The sequence below is a fragment of the Gavialis gangeticus genome, unplaced genomic scaffold, assembly GCF_001723915.1.
Source record: "Gavialis gangeticus isolate Ggan-Ray unplaced genomic scaffold, GavGan_comp1, whole genome shotgun sequence".
Taxonomy (NCBI): domain Eukaryota; kingdom Metazoa; phylum Chordata; order Crocodylia; family Gavialidae; genus Gavialis; species Gavialis gangeticus.
Window position 1 is genome coordinate 19,923,813 of NW_017729016.1, and position 14,996 is coordinate 19,938,808.

The 14,996-nt window shown below is 55.8% G+C and overlaps 1 protein-coding gene across 2 annotated transcripts in view; it reads right to left on the minus strand.

The window, feature by feature from the left end:
* Window positions 1–14,996, minus strand: part of LOC109294560 (actin, cytoplasmic 1) — a 28,999-nt gene that overhangs the window by 13,353 nt on the left and 650 nt on the right. Inside the window, exon 1 of one of the 2 annotated variants that reach the window (XM_019512995.1) lies at window positions 5,694–5,705. The exons of the other annotated variant lie outside the window; for it this stretch is intronic. The gene's annotated coding sequence lies outside the window, so the exon portion shown is untranslated. Of the gene's footprint in view, window positions 1–5,693; window positions 5,706–14,996 lie in introns of those variants that run through there. 2 annotated transcript variants of the gene reach the window in all.

The following is a 14,996-nucleotide window of genomic DNA, read 5'->3' on the forward strand; positions in this document are numbered from 1 at the left end:
CTTTGGGGATCATACCGCAGACCCGTTTCCAAACAAAGGCAAGGTCACCCCGCGGGGGGCCGGGAGCCGAGGGGGCCACGAAGCACCTCGCCTCTCTAGGACGTGGCGCGAACGCAAAGTGATTAAATGGAGTCAATTAAGCGGTGGGGAAGTGCAGGCCTCGACTGGCAGGCTGCTGCCAGGTTTGCAGCGCCGGCTTCAGCCTGGCAGCAAGGCTGTCTCTTCGGTACTGGCTCTCAGCAAAAATAACAGCCCCTGGAAAATGGTGCAAATGAATTTCTAAGTGACACAGGGCTGAGCAGTGTGCTGCTGAAGCGGGGCGCCGAGCTGAGTGTGCGTTTGGGTGAGGATGCCATGCAGTAGGGAAGGGGGTTAGCAGGGCATGGGGGGGGTGCTGTTTGATGACGGCCCAGCCCTGCCAGCTGAGTCACAAGGAAATCAATGAGACTTGATTTGAATAAGGCCTACCTGAGTGTGTGTGTGTGTGTGTGTGCATGCCCGTGCACAGGACATTCATCATATAAGGTGAAACCTGGAGGGTTTGGCCATTGGACGGTTCCTCCCTGTAAAATGAGTCCTTTTTTGGAAGAGTTGGGGGTCAGGGCATTATCTCCCCAGGGAAATGCGTGTCACCCTGCCTGTGTGACATGGCACAACACTGGGGAGGAGAAAGCAGCAGGGGGAACTGTGCAAATAGCTGTAGAGCACAGTTCTGCAATTACCTGGGTGGGGGTAATTGTGTGGGACTTAACGAGCCATTTATGGATGGGCCGGACTGGTTTCTCTTCCTATTGGATCCCCATGCGGAGCCCAGCCGACCTCCTCAGCAGCCCGTGTGGGGCATGTAGCCTGCCCAGCTGTCCCAAGGGCTCCCAGAGGACCTGGGAAGGGCCACGTGGGGTCTCAGGCCTTTGGCTTCTTCCTTCTCCCTGTGTCAAGGGACCCAGAAAACAGCCTGCGGGGACCAAAAGCCTCTGGAAACAGCCCACCTTACAGTGGCAGGGCGCGGACAGGCTGTTCGACTCTCGGCCCTTGTTGCAAGGGGTTTGTCTTCAGACGGGGGGTCTGCACCTGCTGCAGTCCAGTTGCTGTGCCGCCTCTGAGTGCAGGCGGGCGCTGAGCCAAGCGTTGCTTTGGGTCCTGCCTGTGAGAGGAGCATCCTGACTCCGCCACGTGATTGATGAGCGAGAGCGATCCCCACGGCTGTCCATGGAGCTCGTCCAGATGTGCGCTGATGTAACCGAGAGCAGAACGTGGCCCTTTGCGAAGGGTCTATGCGCAGCCTGTCGGGACAGAGAGGCACACGGGGTGCCCAGCCTGGTATCACGATTCACCCAAAGCAACACAAGCGGCATCTGGAAGGTGCATGGAGCACGAAGGGGCACACGCGTTGCACCGGGGGTGCGCTCTGAAGACCTCTGGAGGGTCCGTCCAGCCACACTGCTTTATGGCGCAAGCCTAGTCTATGGAGGGGAATCCAAAGGGCCCAGTGGACCCAGTGTGGGAGCTGTGCACAGGCTCTTAAAGGGCATGGCAATCGCATGCTCCCCCGAAGAGGTGCTACCCCTAAACCCATGCCCCTATCGACCTGCCCTGTGTCTCCTCTAGAGCACATACAAGGGCAAAAGTACCTCATCAGAAGCATCCAGCTACAGGGAGGGCCGCAAAGGCTTTTATAAAAACTCAAGGTTTTCTTTAACCCGAGGAGAAGGCAGCCATGCACCGTGATGGGCAGAGCAGGGGGCGCGTGGAAGCAGGAGCCCCGGAGGTAAAACCCTGCCTGCCCGTGTCTGCCTCTGTGACGTGGGGCAAACCCCTCCAGCTCTGTGACTCTCAGCTTCCCTATCAGTAAAACGGGGATCCTCATGGTTAATTAGCCTGCTCCCAGAGGCTTCATTAATGTCCCTGCCCTCCTTTGGAAAGGCTGAGCCTTGCATATTATTAATTAGAGGATTATGTCAAATAAAAGCAGCCACAAGGCCTGGGTGCAGGGTGGCTGTGCAGAGCAGCAGGGGCCGGATGAGGCAAGGGGGAAGGTTAAGTGGAAATGTCCATCAGGGATGAGGTGGGGACAAAAAACATCCTGTGAATGCAGCCAGGCAGGGGGAAGCACGCTCCAGCCTTAGGAGAGGCTGCCATGCTGCTTCACCGCCCTTCTCCGCACAAAGGCTGAAGGGAGCAGGGGCCTGAGGGAGATTGGCATTAACCAGGAGCCGGCGGTCTCGGGGGGCTCCCAGCAAAGGACAATAGGCGCGAAGCTACTGATGATCAGCAGGGCCAGATGCAAATCTGGGAAGGGGCTGAGGACCTGAGGAGAGGAGTCCCCAAAGTCTCCCTGCAGACGGACAGAGAACAAGCGAGGTGGGGGAATGGCCGATGTAGGATGGTTATGTGGGGGTGGGGGGAATTACCAGCCAGCTAGAATCGCCCGACCTCACAGTGACAGCAAAGAGCAAGGTACCCGAGCTAGAAATACCCCAAACACAATAATGCATCCGCCCTGTGCCATGAGAATTTAATCTGAATGAAGATTGCAGGAACCGGCCCCTGACGAGTAGCAAGTGTCCCCGGTTCTCTCACTTCCTCCGAGGTGGAGAAAAGCCAGGACTGAAAGGCACTGAATACAAAGGGGATTTGTTCCTGAGGGTGCAGGTCACGCAGATAACCCAATCCACGTGGGGCTGTGGCTGAACAAACTCTCCAAGGCCTCACATTAATGCTCCCACTGCATGAACTCCCCCAATGGCTTTGGTGGAGTCTGTATGGACCTGGCTGGTGGGTTGTGCTACAAGTGCCTCCTAGAAAGGGGACACTGGGTGGGAGCAGAAAGCCAGGATCTCATCACTAAACATGAACAGGGAGTGCTGGGAAAATTGGGACAATTGAGAGAAGGCCAAGGGGGAGAAAAGAAGACTGAAAGGGAGGCCTAGGGAACAAACTTTGGAAGCAAGATAAGATGGTTGTAAGGAGGATGGCGAGCAATTGTTCTCACTGTCCTCCGAGGATTACTTAGAGAGGCTGTGGAACAAGTACAGGTTAGATCGGGGATGTTAAGCATCCGGCCCATGGGTCAGATCCAGCTTACAGAGCCCCATCATCCAGCCCCTGGTGCTGCCCTGCTAACCCATGCACTGTGCCAGACTCACCCTGTGCAGAGTACTGGGGACATGTGCCACCCATGGCACTCACTGGGACCAGGTCCCAGGCTGTGTTACAGGGGATGCCCAGTTGGGCTGGCATCCCAGACCGGCCCAGGCAGGTGCTATATGCACTGGATCAGGCACGTGGGTGGGGGGAGTCTGTGGGCCTGATCCAGCCCATGGACTGGCCCGGTGCCACTCATCCAGCCCACGAGGAGCCTAATCCCCCTGGGTTAGACTGACACTAGGCTGGAAGGGTTTAGACAGGGGTATTCCTGACTTGAGCAGGGGATTGGATTCGATGACCTCCTGAGGGACCTTCTAGCCCTGTTTTCTAGGATTCGGTGGTTCTCCTTATTCCTGGCCGCCTCATTCCTGCCAGTTCCATGCGAGTGGAAATGACTTAATTTTGATCTGAATTGCAAACCTATCTCCATCCTGGCTTGGGGCAAAGCTGCTTGGAACTGACCTTGACCGGCCAGCCCTGTCTGCACCTGCAACAAAGCCACCCGTGTTGGGGGGAAGGACATTTGCAGTCGTCCGCCTGGGGATCTAGCACAAGCCGAACTAAGATTTGAGATCGGGGGGCAGGGGGAAAGAAGTGTCCTGAAAATGCCAGATCCCAAGCTTTCCCCTTTTCCAGTTCGCTCCAGGGTTTCGTGATTCTTAAGCACAAGGGACTAATCTCTGTACACCCAGCCAGTCCCATGACTGAAATGTAAGCTCGGTGCAGAGAGCCAAACAGAAAACGCAGGCTAAAGACCAGAACTGGCTTTCCAGCAGAGAGAGAGTTGTTAAAGCCAAGAGCTGAGCCGCGGGGGGCAGGGACAACTGCCGGGTGAAGCCTAGAAATGAAGACCTCAGGCGGGGTTTTTCAACATTTTTTTCATTGGCAGACCCCTAAACAATTTTGCACGGAGGTGAAGACCCTTTAAATTGTAAGCGTGGGTATGCATATGCTGTTGCTTGATCAGTCATCTTTTGCAGACCCCTTAGACGTAGTCTGCAGACCCCAGGGGGGTCCCCACAGACCATGGGTTGAAAACCACTGCCTTAGAGCATTTCTTTGTTTCAGTTCACTTTCCTGGCCTCCCCTTCTTCTGCGCTGCAGAGCTCAGCTCTCCCTGGCTCATGGGGAAACCATGTGTAGGAGGATTCCCTGTGCCCCGCTGCGGTTGGTACTGCTGGGGCCTGCTTCTCACTGACGATGCCGTGCGCCTCTGCCTTCATCGCTGCCTTTTGCTCTTCTTTTCTAATTCCTTCCACTCCAGGGCAGCCTCCCTCGTGGGACTCTAAGTAAACTTGGTGTGCTGTTTGTCTCCCCTGTTGCCATAATCACAGCATTATTTCTCCTGTCATGTGCTTCTGCCAGCGGCCTGTTTACCGCTCCTGGTTAGGCTCTTGCTCCCCACGCTGTGCTGCCATTCCCCGGTGCAGCGTACGCTCACTCCTCCTCCCTTGCCCAGCTCGAGAACCACTGAGCAGGCCCCCTGCAAAGCCCTTTCCCATCCAAGGGCTTTGTGGGGTCTCTCTACCAAAATTTGGGCAAGATCATTGGCAGAGGGTGCAACGGAGGGGCTGGTCCTCAAGCCCCCCTTCCTAATCCCTGTGATTTGTATTTTAGAGGCCTTTTCTCCATCCCTTCCCTACCATCCCTCCTGCTCTCCCTCCACCCCAGCCTCCAGCCGCAGGAGGGGAGGGGACACCGGGAGGACGTGCGACGAGATCCGCTGAACTGAACATGCAGAATTTTAATAAAATCCCCATCCCCAGTGGGTTTTCTAGTGCTGGCCTTTCCCGAGGGGAATGGGAGGCAGAGGCCGTGACTTCCCCTATTTCACAGAGGCGCAGGTTCACTTCCTCATCCCCTCGTCCTGTGCTTGCTCAGGCAGCTTCCCCCTCCCAGCCCACACGCTTCAGTGGGAGTTCACTTGATTCAGATCTCAGTAAATGCCTCAGGATTTTCCCCATGGACACTGGGAAGGGGAAAGAGGCCACTCGATCTCTCCCAGATCATTAGGTTGTGTTCCCCACCACCCCATAGCCTCCTTCTTAATCTCTCCCCACCCTGTTGCAGAGACCTCCTGGTTCCTAATCCTGCAGCTCCTTTCACTTCAGGATTTGCAGGCTGGTGTACTGCATTGCGCTGCTCACCCCTTCCCTTATCGCTTGCTCTTTCCCCTCCTTTTTGGATGCAGGGGAGACCACGCTGCCCTCCCCAGCTTTCCATGTCGGCCAGGACCGTGGTCCTCCCAGCTCTGTTTCCCACTATAGCAGCTCACCGTTAAGCAAGATCGTTTCATGGCAGGGTCTTTCCAGCCTTTGCTGGCCTCGAGAGCAAGAGGCGATGACTCTTGGGGCTTGTCTGCCTGGGGTGACCTGGCATGGTGTCCCTCCCATGGACTACTTTGGTCCCTATTGCTTAGAGGCTACCAGAAGAGGGATAAGATCAACCCCCCGTAGACCCTTGTTCCACAGCTGGAGCAACCACACCAAGCGTGACACTGGCTGGCTCATCTGGAGTTTCAGGGGACATCCCTTCCAGCTCAGAACAGGAGCAGAGCGCTAGCCAGAGCAGGTTCCTTTTGACATGCATCAGCCCAGGAACCATGAATCACCTGGCAAGTCAGCTTGAAAACTAGAAACTCACAGAGCAGGGGAAAACAAAACACCATGAGCAGCATCATGAGCCCCTGGGGGCTTTCCTGTACCGGCTCTTCTCCATGGATGTGCTAGGAAGCCCATGCAGAGACCAGCACGGGTGTTAAATGGGTAGTATCACCCTGCCCAGTACACTGATATACATTACGAATGACTTTCCCCATCCGTTTTCCCCTGCAGTGCAGCAGAGTTGGGAAGACAGCTGAGAGCAACTCGCCAAAGCCCAATACCAGGGGATGAAACGGGTTTGGGGGCGGTCGAGCCCTCGCAGGAATTCAGACGGATCCTGTCTCAACTCTATTCACGGTAATGAGGCTGGTAGCACCTTCCAGCCAAGGGTCACCAGGCCCTTTGCAAAGAGGACTGAGCTTTGCAATGCTCCAGAGAGCAGGATCCTAATTTCACACATGGGAAGGCTGAGGTCACTATTTTAAAACATGTGTCAAGGCTGGTCAGAGCAAGGACCAGTTGCTGGCTGTGAAGTGCCCACAAGAGATGTCAAAGTGCTGAACACTGTCAGGATTTCGGGTTTTTAACTCTCCATTACTGAGGGCAAGATTGCCAAGTGGTTAGCGCAGAGGCTAGGGACTCAAGAGACCTGCCCTCTCTTCCTGACTTGCCACTGGGTTTTGGCAAGCCCCCCAGCCAACACTCTCAGATGCAAGCATCCACCGTTAGGCACTAAGCCCACTTAGATACGTGCCCTTCTTCCCAGGGGCGCTGCATGCAGACATGGATCACAAGGGAAGCTAAAAGTGCTTGACTGCCTTGAGACCCTGGCCACTCAGTCACAGCCCTGCAAAGCCGGCAAGTATTGTTACACCCACTTTACAGAAGGGGAAACCAAGGCAGAGAGGTAGCTTTCCAAGGCATGAGGAGTTGCCAGGTGGCTGGCTCACTCTGACAGGTGCTTCATGCCCCCTTTGAAAATCTTGTCCAAGGCAGAAGTGGAAACCTTAGTGCTCGGCTTCCCCACGTCTCTGCTCCACCCCCTCGTCTGTCTGTTAAAGCAATCATTTGAGACAGGTCCATGTGCATCCACAGGGCCATCCTCTTTGGAGAATTTAATTAAGCAGCATGTGCCTAGTGACAGTGCTGTCGGAGGCGGTGAGACCCTCGGCCACTGCCCGGTGAATGGTGACCCTTGCGTGACCCAGCGTAGGTGAGGGGGATCCAGGGAAGCTGTGTCGTGTTCACCAGAATCAGGCCAGTGCTCTCTGCTGGTGTCACTGCTTCACCGAGATGTCCACGCCAGGGCTCCAGTTGACGTCCGTGCGATCCCAGTGGGGACTGGTCTGCATTGGCAATCCGGGGGGATCCAGAGGGTCTCCGAGGAAGCACATGCTGGGATCCAGTCAATCTGTTCCATCACTGGGTTTTGTTACCAGCCCAGTCCCCATCCCCAGAAGTTTCCCACTTCCGCTGGCTGCCCTCGAACGCGCTTGGCTGGATTTGCGCATTCCTTCTGGCGGGAGGGAAGATCTCAGTAGAAAGTTAAACAAGCCCAGTTAACACGGCGTGCTAATTGACGCTCCTAGACTGACTAACACAGCACCTCCCACTCCTCACCGTCAGGTGTATTCGTCCTGGGACAAGAAGAAAGGCCCTCGTATTCAGACAAAATGGAGGTGAGCGTGAGAGCTGGAGAAGCCCACATGGACCGAGCCCCGTTGGGCTGGCGTGGCTAAGTCAGAGACCATTTTCTTCAGCCAGTGGCACACCAGGGAGCGACGTGGCCTGTGTGAAGCCCGTCTGCCTTCAACTCCCCACCTGGTGTAAGCAGACCAGGTGTCTGCTTGCACCTGGGTCATCTGGGGACGGGATGCAGAGCCCGGCTCAAAGTCATGACCAAGGATGCGTCTCAAGGTCCCTCAGCCACCGCTGTCCTGCCCAGCAGAACCTCAAACCCCAGAGGCTCTGACAAACTTTACACCTTCCTCTGATGAAGGAAGCCCCGCAGTCCTGTCCCTCGACACCAGCCCCTTGCACCGGCCTCTGGTTGGGGTGGGAAACGTTGCACAGTCACTTTTGTGTGCAGGCTTTTCTGGGCTGCTGCTTGCACGTACAGATGCCGCGACAGGCACCCGCAGGTGATGGAGCGAGTCACGGGATCTGCGACGGCGGTCGACGGTACCGCTTGCACAGGTGTGAGGGAAGGTGTGTCGCCCAGGTAAGACTGTTCCAAAACCACGGTACATGCACACGCAAGGGGAACCAGCATGAGGCCCGTGCGCTGCTCTCATTCTGCTTCAGCCCGGGGGGCTTTGGTCTCCGCAGCTGTCTGGGTGAGCTCATCTCCAAAGCATGTGTGCACCTCGGCTGCGCCTTGCTCTCACATCTGCTGGAAACGTGAGGCTGGCTAACGAGCCAGGCCCCGGGGGAGGCCCTGGCACTGTGATGATCTATTGTAAGAGGTGTGCTCTTGCACCGGTGGAAGCCTTGCTTTCAGGGCTAGCTTGGCACAGACTAAACCTCCTTACCCACAAGACAGCTGCAGTGGGGAACCCAGCTCACGAGTCCCAGAGTGCCTCCTTCCAAGAGGCCTCGGGAGGGAGCCCATGGTCCTTCCCTGACCTGGGGGTGAGCTGTGGATGAGCCTGGAGGCTACAAACAAACCCGGGCTCAAACCCCGTGCTCTGAAATGCACTGACCGGAGACAGCACCTGCCCTGGTGCCACAGGCCCAGCTCCTGCCCGCAGCCCGGCTCTCAGCCTCCCCACTCCCTCCAAGAGTGGGTCCTGCACCTCCTGGGGTATGCCACATGGTTGCCACCCCCTTGAGTCACTGCTCTCGGGTGCCTCTGCTCTGCGGGGAGAATTCAGCCGCTCCTCCGGGCAGGATGGATGCCAGAGTCAGGGCAAGGGAATGTATGTGCTCTCCCATCACCCTCCCTCCCCCTGCTTCACGGGAGACCTGCAGGCTGTGGAAATGCCTGGCTGGCCTCTCCCGGTGTCCTAGGGCCCAGATGGCCAATGTCAGCAGTGCCGCTGATGAAGCTGACTGAGGAGAGGAGGCAGCAAGGCCCTGGTATCACGTAGAGACAGATCAGCCTGGTGCTGAGCAGGGCTGGGGACTGTAGCTGCTGGGAACCCCCTTGGATGCAACAGCCCCTACCTCAACCACATAGCTTGAGAAACCATGGGGCAGTGACGAGGTGGGGGGGGGAGGCTAGCAAGTGCGCTGGCATCCACGGGCACGGGCACGGCCGGCCAAGGTCAACAGAGCCTGCGGGCAGCGTGGAGAGGCCGGTGCCAGTTTGGCAGGCTCACAATGCACCTTTCAGCCTCTCAGGACTGCCCGTTCACTGCCTGTGACTCCCTCTTCTGTTCTTCATTTGTTTTAAGATTAAGGGGTGGGGGGGGGACTCTTTCCAGCAGGCAGGGCTGGCCAGCAGCAGGGTGGCTTTAAGCAGCTCTGTTGGATGGCACTGCCAGGCAGGGTTGCTGTGAGCAGGGATGGCACTGCTCCGGTTGCTGTGTGTGTGTGGTGGGAGCAGCTGTGCTCCAAATCTCCCTGGGACCTGAGGCTCCCCTCATTGCAACATGCCCTGGGGTTGTACTATGCCATCCTCCGCACTGCCTGCATAGCACCACTGCCCTCCCCTACACCACCACGTGCCTGCAGGGCAGCCCTCAGCCCTCGCCCTTGGCAGGAGGTCCCGTGGGGGGCCCGAGGGAAGCACAGTGCCCATGGGCTGTGCCTGCACAGGGGGCTGTGCTGAGATGCCCCTACCAGCTGTGCGGGGTGTGTGATACTGAAGAATGATACCAAGTTGGCTTGAGCCTGCCTCATTTTAGAGCAGCCCAGTGCCTTTGCTCTCAATGGAGCACAGTGGCTTAGTCAATCCCTGGGGAATTACTGCATCTCACTGCCCCCATCCCCTGCCCCGAAGGGCTGCAAGCAGCACGTGATTGGGCCTGTGTGGGATAACAACCTTGCTGCCTCCTTGCTCCCCTTCCTTCCCATCCTTAGCCATGTTACCCAGGCTTAATTCAAGCCTGGCTACTCAGAGTTAGCTTGGGTTGAAGGCCAGCGGCACAGGGCTCCAGGAAGATCACCCAAACTTAATATCCTGCACGTGGGCATCTCAACCCCCCTGGCCCAGCGCCTATCTCTGCCCAGTGCCTGGGCTCCAGAGCGTCTCAGACAAGCGAAGCTTTATCCTGCTGCATTTTGCAAAGCTAAGGAAGGAGGCGGGGGGGGGGGTCTATGCCTTTCCAACAGCTCATCACCAAAGACAGTAAATCCCCTCCCCCATTTTTCCTTAATGAAATCCAGAAAGAAGCAGTCAGCAATTCCTCCTCTTCCATGTGCTAAGAAGCAAGTTTGGGGCTCTTCACTGAAAAGGAGGGTCTCTCTGCTTTGAACCAAGTGGCCTCCATCAGCTGGGTTTCCACTGAGCTGTCACCGGTGATGCGCCTGAGCTGCAGCTCTTAGCACAGCCCGAAGCCGGTGTCCTATCGGGTCTGGGAAATAAACCTTAAATGGCAAAACCTAGTTGTCGCTCTGCTTAGCCAATGAAGTCTGATGCTGAGCCCTGCTCTGAGCACAGACCAGCGGAAACAGGAAACCAGAGCAGCGCAGGCCTGCATCCCTCTTCTTGCTAAGTCTGTACATTGAAAACGTTTTTGCTCCTCCTTTCCCTGTCTCAGAAAGGGCCGGCGGAGTCCCCCATCCATGCGTGGCTGCGTAATATGGGCATGTTGTGGCTGCCCGGCGGGTTCACAGTGGCTCCCGGCACATCGGTGGAGGAAGGGGTCCTTCTCTCCTGGGTCTGTCAGCTCACACACTCCACGTTTGGGGCTGGCAGGGAGAAACAACCGCAAAATAGTGGGTGCTTTCTGGTGTGCTAAGTCCACAGAGGGCAAAGGGGAAGGAAACGCTGCACGGCTATAAGGGCTGTGCTTCGTTCCAGGGGAACTACATGCTCAGTAATTAATATTACCCAGTTATTTCAAGCCGTCCCCATACTGTGACCCCGTTTTAGGACCGAGCCCAGTTCTGGGACCCCCCCATCTCCAGCAGGCCTTATGTCCCTTCCATTCAGCAACAAGGTGCTAGCAAGCCTTTGACTTCTGTTTACAACCTCGCTTCCCTCAGCCCCAGGGGCCGATCAAAGCCCTTGACAGCAGCCCACGAGACTCCCAGGCCCCGGGAAAGATGGCCAGCAGAACAAATGGCCACTCTTTTTGTCCCTCAGGACCGCATGGTCTGACCAGCTTCTCATGTCTCCTTACCAGGAAACAATAATCGCTGGTGAAAGGCAGGAAGACGCCAAACTTGAAGTTTTATGGGGTGGTGGAGGACTTGCCACCCAGCTCACACCTGCTTCACCTGGATTTTGCTGCTTGACGCTTAACAAAATTGACATGAGCATCCAGGATGCAGAAGGTGTCCTCAGTCTATTGTATCAGTTGGGACAAGAGATGGATCAAGACACCACCAGAGAAGAGCCCCCTGAGCCGGGTTTCCTGGATCTGAGCACTTGGACACAATGGTCTCTTGCAGCCAGAAGCCAGATGCAAACAAGGGATGGGGGAGTGGATTCACGAAGCTAACTGGCCACCTGTTCTCTCTCACAAATTTCCTGCACTTATTCAAATCACTGCCTCAACACCGCCACTAAATATTCCCCCACAGGCTGTTAGCGAGCAGATCGTTGCAAATATTGGGTATTTGCAAGCCAGGCTCTTTGGACTGAATACATGCATGATATTGCTGCTGCTCCCTGATTCGGTGAAGGTAACTCTCAGGCAGGTGTCCAGGACACGAACCTGCGATGCCAAAGTGGAAATGTGAGCTGTAAACGCTCTCCAACTTGTTGCGTCTGCAAGCGTGCCTGCCAGGGCACTGATTCACAGCACCACGGCAGCAAAGCGAGTGTGCAAAGGTACACCATGCTGCTCAAAGCCAATGTGCTCGCCAGGGAGGTGAAACATTTTTGGAATGTCTTTTGGTCTGTGGGAGACGGTGGTGGAGCTGGGGGAAGGGAAAAGGGGTTGTGAGAACTGAGACAGGACCTGCCTGCGAAAGGATCCGGACTCAGACCATTTCCTTGGCTAGAAAAGGGCAAAGGGAAATTCTTGGGGGGAATAACGAGGAATGAAAAAACACAGTAAAGCAGAGATCATTTAAAAGCCGCTCAGCTAAACGACCCGTGGCAGACTGTTGCCTCCCTGCAGATCTCAGTCAATCTGGAGATAACACAGACCTGTCACGTTACTGTGCACGGACCGGCCTGCATTCACGCAGCCTCTTCCCAAACTGCACAACTGCGCTGTCATCGCCTCTGTCCTGCATCCTGCAGCCTCTCCTGGCTCTGGGAGTAGGGGAGGTGAATCTGGAGCAGTGTCATGTCACCCGGGCCTGGGAGCATTTTATTGCTGCAGACCAGTCAGACCAACGACTTGGAGATGGGCTGCGGGTTGGCTTAACCCCACCGTTTCCTCCTCTGAGAACTTCCCCTGGTTCTTCAGAAGTTGCTTTTACTTCTACATATAAAGAAATTTTGGGGGTTAGTTATATTCCTTGGTCTGAGAGGGCACCTTTGCTGGAAAGTATTCTAAGCGTTCTCTTAAAAAAGCATACCCTTTAGGACAGATGGTTGATGAGCCCAACAGACCCAAGGCTGGGACTCTAGGGATGCTTCTGACATGAATGAAACACAGGAAAGGGGCAACGGCCGATCCAGGAGCAGGAGACCAAAGCTTCAGCTCCAGCTAAAGTAGTTTTGGGATAAAGGGCTGCATGCATGCCCATTGGGTTGGGGTGTTAGGATAACTTGTTAGGTATTTTCCCTTGATGTCCCCAGTGAGAAATGCCAGGTAAAGCTGGCAGAGACAGCCCATGTCCAATTCAGCATTCGCATTCGATCACAGCTGAAAAACTGAGTAAAGTGTCAAACCGCGGGTGCAGGGAGCAGACCGGGTCCCCAACACCCACAGACAAAGGCATCTTTGCACCTGCAACACAAGCACACAGCCACGTTTCCAGACACAGGCAGTGGCACGCGAGACATCGGAGACCGGGGCAGAGGACATGCTCCATAATTTACCACTTATGAGCAAACAATGGAGCCATTAATTGGAAAGCTTCATGTGCAAGACCAAAAGGCCTCCTTCCACCCCCTCCCTTCTTGCAGGGAATTCAAGCCTGTCATACACAATGACTAATAGCTAATTTGTCTTGGCCTATTTGCTTTTGGTAGCTGCCAGCAGCTGCTCTGAAGTGCAGAAGGCTGGGCCATATTCCTTCTGCTGCCCCGTCCGTTTTTTTGACCTGAGGTTAGCCAGCCCCCACCCTGAAGCTCAGCACTAACCTCAGCCACGCTCTGTTTGTGCAGGTGCAAAAGAAGGTGCCTGGTGATTGCCTGGTGCCCTTTTCTCTGCCAGACCTTTCCCATAATCCCCAACATGAGCAGCCCTCAGCTCCAAGCAGGTGGAGCAGTGCCTCAGAGGAGTGGATTAGGCACGCACACCCAGACAAAGCCATTTTGGGAAAGAGGCCCAGTGAATATATGATTAGCAGGGGGTAATTACTAGGGCTTATAGCACCTTTTCCGTGTTTGCATCAGTCCACTGCTCTGCGTGGCCTGGGAGCGCCGTGGGAATCCCAGCACCGCCGTCCAGCTCGGTGAGACCTGGCTGTCAGGGCTGGGAGAGAGAGGCCTAAATGAGAAGCCCCAATCCAAGCTCCCCCAAATAGTGAAACAGCCAAAACCGAACCCAGTGACTCCCCTTTTCTGGGACGGGGAGCCGGTTCTCCTCTCGGTCACCCCAGAAGGGCATATTCCCGGCTGGTAGCTTGGCCCAGGGGCATGCACTCCAGTCTGACACCAGCACACGAGAGGGAAGAATCAGCTTCTGATGGGAACCAGAGGCAGCGCCCTGCATTAAGGGCTCTAACTGGATGCAGCTACACTGGTCCCAGTCATGCCCATGGGAGGGGTTTGCACTGGAGCAGCTGGTGACCAAAATCCAAAGGCAGCAAAGGTCTCAGTGGATGTGCTTCTCAACATCCCTCTTTTTTTTTTTTTAATTTAATTTGTAGGCCAAATTCACCCAAACTAATTCCAAATCCAAGAGTCCATAAGCATAAGTGGTCCTACTACCAGCAAACATCCTCCACCCGCACTTGGGGCTTCAGATGTTTCCAAAACCTTTGGCAGGCATCCTACTTGCAGGTCATCCCTCACAAGCACCCCCGGGTAAGTCCTGGACAGTGATGAGGAACCTCCGAGCTATTTCTGAACCCTTTTTGTCAGCCCGCTCTGTAGCCCTGGTGAGCTTTCCAGATCAGCTCCCATTAGCGATACCCCTGGGGATGTATTATAAGTCAAGGAAAACTCTGCCCCCTCCGAGCTGTTGCTAAAACATCTCAGTGCCTGGATACGATGGGAGTGAATCACTCCTATAATGAAGCAGATGAATCAGGGGGCGTTTCGTCATCCAGAGTCAATTTTGATTCATCTTCTCCCGGCCCCATCCTCCCCGCCCCCCGCCACGGCCCTGGGCTCAGATTCCACCTTCCCTTCCTCTCCCGCAGCTCGTCTACGGGGGACCCTTGGGGAAATCTTCACCGTGGCTTGGGGTTGCTGACCCTGGTAGAGCAGTAAAGGAGCTGACCTGGAATTACCTTGCGCAAAACGTGCTGAGTTCAACTACGAGATAAGCCGGGACCTAGCTGCTGTTTCCAGGCTATCTGGTCCCGTTTCAGGCCAGGCTCTATCAGGAAGCCCAGGTCCTTTTCTTTACTCCCAGTCCTGCTCCGCATCCCTAGCATGTGCTTCCTCTGGGATAAATAGAGCCACACAGCGGTCTCTAGTCAGCATGGATAAGGTGGGCCAACTGCGCTGGTGGGAACGGTGCCCTGGTCCTGCACAGATCAGGGAACCCGGCCGCCCAGAAGGATGGAGTCTGTGCTCCAGTGTGTACAAGGAGGTGTCCACGTGCCGGGTGTCAGACTCCCACCTGCGGCTTGCAGGAGCGGGCGTGGATTGGGAGCCACCCTTTGGCTCAGTATCTAATCTCCTTTTTATTGTCGGAGATAAATTCCCAGGAAGGCAAACCCTGGGGTGCGGCTCACATCAAAGAGCACTGGAGTCCCCCTCCTGCAGGAGGGGCCTGCCTGGTGGGTCCATTGTTTCCCCCAGTCCGGCTCCCCCCAGGCCCCTAGACCCCTGCCCACCCTCCCTCC